At 40.4% G+C, this 7,879-nt stretch overlaps 1 long non-coding RNA gene across 2 annotated transcripts; it reads right to left on the bottom strand.

Moving 5' to 3' along the window:
- Positions 1 to 228: 228 nt before the first annotated feature.
- LOC142042227 (uncharacterized) lies at positions 229 to 7,779 on the bottom strand. 2 transcript variants are annotated; one of them, XR_012653651.1, is made up of 2 exons: positions 6,903 to 7,779; positions 229 to 2,394 (listed from the first exon to the last, which is right to left on the bottom strand). It is a non-coding gene; the product is annotated as an uncharacterized LOC142042227 (long non-coding RNA). The 2 variants fall into 2 exon arrangements; XR_012653650.1 differs by having other exon boundaries at positions 7,081 to 7,779.
- Positions 7,780 to 7,879: the final 100 nt, after the last annotated feature.

Here is a 7,879-nt window from a genome sequence, read left to right as displayed (position 1 = left end):
ACCTACAAATGCAATGGTTGATCAGTTCCCCTCCTTAGTAAACTTTGAAAACTATTACTGAAATGCTAAAACTATTGCTGAAATGCTCACAGTAGTTAGCACTTCATTTGGAAACCTTCAGAGTGTCACTGTGAGGTGAATGGGAGAAGCGCACACTGATCTCTGTGTTCACATTGCACACTGGCTGAACGTTCAGGCAGATACCCTACTGTGCAGGGCAATAGCATGTAGCGTTACTCGTTCTTTATTGACATTAAAACTTAGGAATGCAAGTGATCTTGCTGACATAGGCCAGTACGCTCGACATCTTCACATGCCAGATTTAATTACACTGACTGTGCATGTATGTGCTTGTGTGTACGACAGACAAATGGACAGAGTCAGAGACCCCGTAAAATTTATGTCAACCAAGAACAGATTCTTGATATTTCATCAAGTCTTCATCAGCAGCACAATTCATCTTTTACTAGAAAAAGAGTACCTTTTCTGGATATTTATAGGGACTGTATGAGAGACATGAGGAAACTGATTCTTATACCCCCATTCCAAATTAGAATTACACTTTGATTTTAAAATGTTTTATCTAGAAACTCCTACTTCACATTACATGATACATGTAGCTAAGCAAATTTGGTAAGAAGCCAGCTCATTTAAGAACTGACCTTTACCAAGCTAAGAGCTATTATTTTTATACCCCTGTAGATTTTACTGCATTTATTTGTTGTGTGAGAAATACCCAGACCTCAAGAGCTGACAGCTCTGCTCCTGCAATGACTTCTCTCTCTCTTTGTTCTGCATAGCAGAGCCAAAGTTTACTGTTTACTGTGAAAGTTGGAGAAGTGCCCTTTTTGCAACTTTGGCAGTAAACAGCATCTTCCTCACTAGCAGCCTAGAGCTTTGAGGTAGGAGCAGAGGTATAGGAGAAGCACAGTTATGGTAGAAACAGCGAGGGTTCAAGCACTTGGCTTCAGTGCTGGCTGAGAGGCAACACCTCTCAAGAGGGAACCAGATCAGTGTTGAAAATTTGGAGGAGACTTCTCATGTTGTTAAACAGCAAGCAATATGGAAAATATTCCCTATGCTGTTCAGTAAGGAAAAGTCGGTAATGAAAGACATCACAAGGACATGCTTCACACACACTGGAAACAAAGGAGAAGCTGTGCCCATCTGTTAGTGGGTTGGGGAAATCTAGTAGGAATGTGCAGGGACAGTCAGGTTCTGCTAAAGGGACTTAGGGAACAAGGAGGGCTCTAGGGAATGGAGCTGGAAGACAGTGAGGGAAAGGACTGGAAATATAAATTAAGAATGCAGCAGAGCAGGGATTGCATCTTTGTGTGTGTATTTAGGATGGAGTTTGCAGGCTTTCAATTATTCCATTGAAATGGAGGCGGGGGGGGACACACAAGGCAGAGGAAATTAAATAACCAAAGCACTTGACTAAACCCCAGAATTTCATCACCATCATCTCCTTCTTTTCTGGACTCATAGTTTTGTAAATTTTGTGAAAGTTTGGCAGGGGAGGAGCTAATTTAAGATTTTTGAGCACTTAAAAGTTGGCAGTGCTGCATTAGTCTTGGATTAGCTTAGCTTTGGGTAAGAAATACTTTCCAAAGTTCTTTATGGTGATCCCTTTACACTGTACTTACTTCCTCCATCATGGAAAGGGTGGGTCTGCTCTTGAGACTCCTTGATCCTTGGAACTATGGTTTTCTGAGGCTATCTGTGACCCTTGTTCTAGCCTCTTCCCTCATCAAATCCTTCTCCCTGCAGTGCAGCAACTCTGAGGTATCTACAGCTGGACCATGCATCTTAGCAACTGAGTGCCTGAACATGAATGCAAGCTTACGTTCTAAGCTTATACCAGCCACTTTTGGACAAATCTTTCATGGTCTTACAAACACTTCTTCACAACCCCAGTGATGTTTTATCCCACTTCCTTGTAACCCATCCTCTTATCTTCCATACTGACTCCATACTTTGAGCTACAGACTCTGAAAGTAACTGCAGGTTTTGACTCCTCTGCAACTGACCATCCATACATGAAGATATCAAGAGGAGAGAGGCCAGAAGTCCATGGCCTTCAGGCAGGAAGCTTGTCACCTTGCATAGGCAAACTTCAGTCCCATTCTGTGTGACCAGACACACGACCCTATCCTGTGACCTGAAGTGTGGTGTTTCAAGTTACAGTAGAAGAAATATGACAGGTCCAATTCCAGTCAGGTTAGTCTCTGTGCCTCCTGAGCCTATTTTGTCATCCTTGGTTCTCCTATGAGAGCTACATTATGCTGTGATGCTAGCCATCCCTTCCAAGCAAGCGTGCCTCTCCTTAGGCTGTTCCAGAAGTCCTTGTTCAATGGGGTAGTTCCTCTGAGTATAGAGACTTCAGTATCAGGCCTGAAAATAGATGCATTAAGGTTGAAAAACAGAGAACAGAATGTAACAGCAAGTTGCATCATTTAGTTTACATCTTGTTCCAGTTTCTTTTTTTCTTAATTTATTTTAAGAGCTTTATTTCAGACACAAAAACTGAACTAGATAGCTATATAGCAAAGACAAGCAGAAAGCAAGTGTTAAGTAAGAAGACAGACTGTGTGGTAAGCTTGCAATATACAGATGATCTCCTGTGTGTCAGGATAATGTGAAAATAACAATGGATCTAGTAAAGAATCCGCAGAGAATCTTTGGTAAGAGGAAGAAAGCATATGGTCACTCCTGAAACACTGTAAGAACAGATCAAAGATATTAACTAAGAATAAAATGCCTGAAGAATAGGAGTATTTTTGTTAAATATATTATTTTGTATCCCTCATGTTGACTGGAAAGATTGTAAACTTCATTATTCTCTAGAATTTTAAAGAAAGGACAGTGCTGACTGTCGAAGAATATTGTGCTTCCTTAAAAATTAAAAGTAGTTATTATTAGGTAGTGTTTTTGCTAACTTTTTTGTTCTAGACTTTCTGTGTTTCTTTATTTGTGGAAAAAGATCATGTACTAAATATGTCTCTTGCAAGTCCACCAAAGATTTTCTCCAGAGATAATCCAGGAACAATATTTTAAGAGATGACATTGTTTAAGTGAACAGCTATAAGTATTTTAATTGCTTACAAAATTAATAAAATTTGTCACATCCTTAACTCCTGCATGAGGAATTTGGTATTTCTGTGCTAGGAAGAAACATGCTGTGGGTTCCAAATTGCCTGCAAAAGTCACAGCCAAGCCAGAAGTTCATGCTAAAAAATAATAATACTTACATAGGAAAGAAGTCATTTAAATGGTATTGAAAATTGGCAAAATACTGGTTTTGGAAGGATAGTTGTGAATTGCTAAGACATTCAGGATATGAGTTGACAGTCTGTAAGGTGACTATAGTAATTTCCTTGATTTTGTATAGCTGAATGAGTTGCTTTGTTCCTTAGACTACACATACGGAAACACAAATGGTTTCCCAGTGACAGAGATGCTATTAATATAGAGAAACTTATCTGGGCTTTCAGTAAAGTATAAATTAGAATTTTCTAAGAAGAGGTGTGGAGGTAGCAACAGTCTGTAGTTGCCTGTATGGAACAGAGATGGACTGTTGCAAATGCCTTCAAAAGGAACCTCATTTAAAAACTTAACTAATACTATTTACTTGTTGACATTGCTTAACTTTGTTACTATTTTTGAGAGGCATAGCAAATGGTGTCTTCTGCCTTCAAATTAAGAGGTGAGGCAAGAAGTATATGCCCCTGGAAAAATTCATGGTTCGTCCACACCTTGAATAGTGAAATTCTAGTCTCTTTACTTCCAAAAATGCAATAGAAGTAGAAAAGGTTCAGAGATGGGCAACAAGGATGATGAAAAGTATGGAATGGCTTCCAGGCTAGGACTCTTTAGTCTGGAATAAGGACAACTGAGAAGGTATGAGATATAAAAAAAATTAGCACTGCCAGGACAGACATGGATCAATAGTTCCCTGTCTATGCTAATACCAACCATGATCCACACCAAGATGCTCTCAGGAACCAGGTTCAGGACAAGCAAAAGGAGATGAATTTCACACAACAGACTGTGGAACTCCAGTGGGCTGGGAATGCAAGGTGTTTACAATATTTTAAGAAACTACACAAGCACTTGGAAGAGCAAACCCTTGGAGTTACTATTTAGACAGACCACATCAGGCTCAGGATAGGTGGAGGGTGGGAGGGTTTTAAAGGAATCCATTGTGAATTTTTTCTATTCTTCCTTTTCCCTAGCTGTCTGCCCATGATCACTGGGAAGATAGAAATGTGACTTAGACAGAACCTAGGTTTGAATGAGCGCAGACATTCCTATGTTGTTACATCTTTTTAAATATTGATGACAGTTTCCTAAATATGAAGCCCATCACAGGAAACAACAAGGTGAGTAATGTTACTTCTGTGAACAGTCTCACAGAAGTAAACTCAATCACTTTCAGTGTTACCTAAGTCTTCAAGAGTCTGCAGGCCCAAGATCTTCTTAATTGTTTAATTCAACTGTGAAACATTGCATATGAAGTACAACCATATGTGCGTCTTTCTAAGTTCGCATTCTGCCTATTAAGAAATTACATTTTCTTCTATGCCGCAGCATTTTCTAAGTATTTGATTCATTAACGTGCCCCACCGGAATCAAGCAACTAAAGATCTACAGTACGTTCAACAGGTGTAAAATCTTATCACAAACTTATAATAGCATGCTAAGCATCATAAAACAGATTAAAGGATTGCATTTTTTCCTGGCCTTCTACATATTAAACAACAAAAACATATACTTCTGTCATTTAGGCAGATCAGGGAGTTACAAGTAAAATTTGGATTAAAAATAGTACCAACAGCAACTAAAAAAGTCATAAGACACTGGAAAATCTGGGTGAATGTTTCTGTATGGCTTGCACTATGCTCCCCTAGCTCTGCATTATTCCTTGACCAGTCTTAAAAGTTTTGGTAATTTTTGTCTTATTTTGAAGAAATACAACTGGTTTATATTGTATAGAAAAATAGTAAGAAACCAGGAAAGGAAAGTCAGAATTGATTCCTAAATGTTACCTTGATTAAGGAGTTAGTTGCAAACTACTTGTAATGCCTTCTGTGAATTAAACATAGGTTTAATTTATAGGTTATTTCTGATGCTGAGAAGGACCTTTCATGGTTAAAAAAAACCCAGAATCTTTCCAAGAGACATCTCCAGCATGACTCTGATAGAGCAATTTGTATTTGTTACACCAATTGACTGCAGAAGAAAGGAATGTATGTCAAAACCTCACATAAATGTCCTTTCACAGACAAGATATCCCTCTTTTGAATTACAATAATGAGGACAATATTGTTTTGGTTTGCTACAGACCTTCCCCTAAGTTTTTTGAAGGCTTCAGAGATTCAGTGGAATTTGACAAGAGGTATTTAGGCTTTTGTGTTTGCCTTTAATTGCTGTGCACCAGGGTGTATCCTGATGCTGCAGTCAGAACGATCTGAGCAGAGGACGCAGAACCTTTTGCTGCTTGTTGCAACTTGCAGGACTGGAACATCACACAGTGTGCAGAAGTATGCACATTTAGAGCAAAGATTTTGTTTCAAAATGTTTTTCTAAGTCCTATGCCTGGCAACTGAAAGAGATGTTGCCCTTCTACATAGTGAATATGTTATACCTCTAAATTAAGGGCTAACTCTGCAAATATACACAATTAGAAGTTACTGGGCAAACACTGCTGTTTATAACTGTTAAGTTGCATTGCAGTTTTGGTTAAAACCTTATGTATTTCTGCCAACTCTCCGCACTTCATTTGCCTGCACAGAAATTATTTGCAGGTTTGGTTCTGCCGCAGTTCATTTCAGGATAAGCATTTTGTTGTAACTTTAAGTGTGCAGATCTTCGAAGACTACGGACATGCTTAACTGTATTCACATTAGGTATCCCATTGACTTCAACTGCAACAGTAGGGATGCCGTTGCAAGATCAAGTAAGATAACCTTCTATGCCTATAGCTATGTAAAAAAAAAAAAAAACAAAAAATAAAAAATTTAAGATAAACCATGTCTGTTTTGCAATGGAAACTCCACTAACATAAATACTTTTACAGCCACATAAAAATAGAAACATGAAATACTTAGTTTTTCCACAGGTCTCTTAAGTAACACCCAGTGCTATTGTTACAATGTTGTTCTCTTTTTAATTGCACCGCTATTTAGGAAAACTCACAATTTTGATTTATGAGGAGAGCTACATGGAATTACAAGGAAAACTTATAATGTAAAAACAGACATGTATCATTCATGTAAAATAAGAGACTGGTTCTTTACATGCCAGTAATTTTTGTAGTCTTAGGAACCATTTGTTTTCCTTTCCTCTCATGAAAATAACTAATTTAATAGAAGTTTGCCCCACTTCTCCCCTCACACACGCACATACACAGGACCAACAAAACTCAGTAATTTTCCACTGGCACAAAGTCTTTCAATATCTACCATCTGCTGTGCTGGCAGGACCCACAAGAGGAGTAGCAGCAGCAAGTCAGGAACTGTAATGTCATGTTGTGAATATTCATTCAATTTTCATTGTCACGGCTGGTCCTCATCATATCGGAGACTGACCTTGCCCCTCTCAACTTCCCTTTGACAGCTTTAGAGCGGGGGAGCAGACAGAAGGAAGATACTGAAATCAAACCCCTCAAACACCAGCAATCCCCAGTCAAAATCAGTACCCATTCCTGTTGGAGGGTTGGGGTGTGTGTCTGTCACTCCCATTTACCATTGTTATTGATAAAGATTTTTAAAGACTTTTGCTCTGGGAAGAGTACTTTAGTTAAATACCACTTTTCTAGATCTGTAACCAGTTTATTTTGAATTTACTTATCATAGTGTAGAGTATCTTTTCCCCTCTTGCTAATTCTTTTCCCAGGTTACCTGTCTGTGCTTTTAACACTGCAACGTGGTACATGGGAGTGCACAACTTCATTACTGCGGGCTCCAAATGTGGAAACAGAGTTCAGGTATCACAAAGGGCAGTGCCTCCAGGAAGCACTCTTGCATCACATTCAAGTTAAAACATGCTAATTTTAGGCTTCTGTTATTTCAAACCTACCAAATCTAATGCTTCTGAAAATGGGTCTCAGCAGGTAGGTCCACAGTGCTCAGGGAGGCCCATGGTGAATTTCCTGGCTCTGCCTGCAGGCAAAGGGGACATGTAGATACACTTGGAGGTCCCGAGGTGGTAGAGATCTCTGGGCAAGAAATCTGCTTTGGCGTAGAGTGTTGCCATCAGCAGCTATCCTCCAGTCAAGTGACGACACTAGGACAAACTTTGGCTAGCTTCCACACATTGCACGTTGTGACAGAAGAAGACGACAGTTGTCCTTTGTCATTCCTCCAATCTGAGCTCAGAGATTTGCCTTCTGTGTAGCTGGCTTTGTAGGAAATCTGTGCTGCTGCATCCTTGGGATAACAACTCTCCCCATAAGTGCTGCTGCTTCGTTTTATCATCAGGTAGTAGTAAAACCAAAGCAGGGTTTCACTTATCTTCTGCCTGCGTTAACATCCTTACCCTTGTACTTCGGTGATGGGACAGAAGGATACCAAAGCAAGAGGCCTGCAAACGCCTGATGTCCAGTTAATTCCGCTGTCTTCTGTTTGAGCACCTGAGCACCTGCGTATGCTCAGGGCAAGTTTAACGGTGCCCTCCCGACTGCGAGATCTCCTCACAGCTCCAGTCCCTTCGGTGAACCTCGACCCCCAGAGCCCCCCGAGAGCGGAGGTTTCAGCTGGCTGCTTCGACTGCAGCTCCCCGTGCGGAGCCGGTGCAGGCGGGCGGCTCCGGGAAGAGCCGGGGGCGAGGCCGCCCGCCGCCCCTGAGGAACTGCGGGCCGTTCGGAAGGAGGAGACGG

The sequence above is a fragment of the Buteo buteo genome, chromosome 19 (genome assembly GCF_964188355.1).
Source record: "Buteo buteo chromosome 19, bButBut1.hap1.1, whole genome shotgun sequence".
Lineage (NCBI taxonomy): Eukaryota > Metazoa > Chordata > Aves > Accipitriformes > Accipitridae > Buteo > Buteo buteo.
This window is presented reverse-complemented; position numbering and strand designations above follow the sequence as displayed.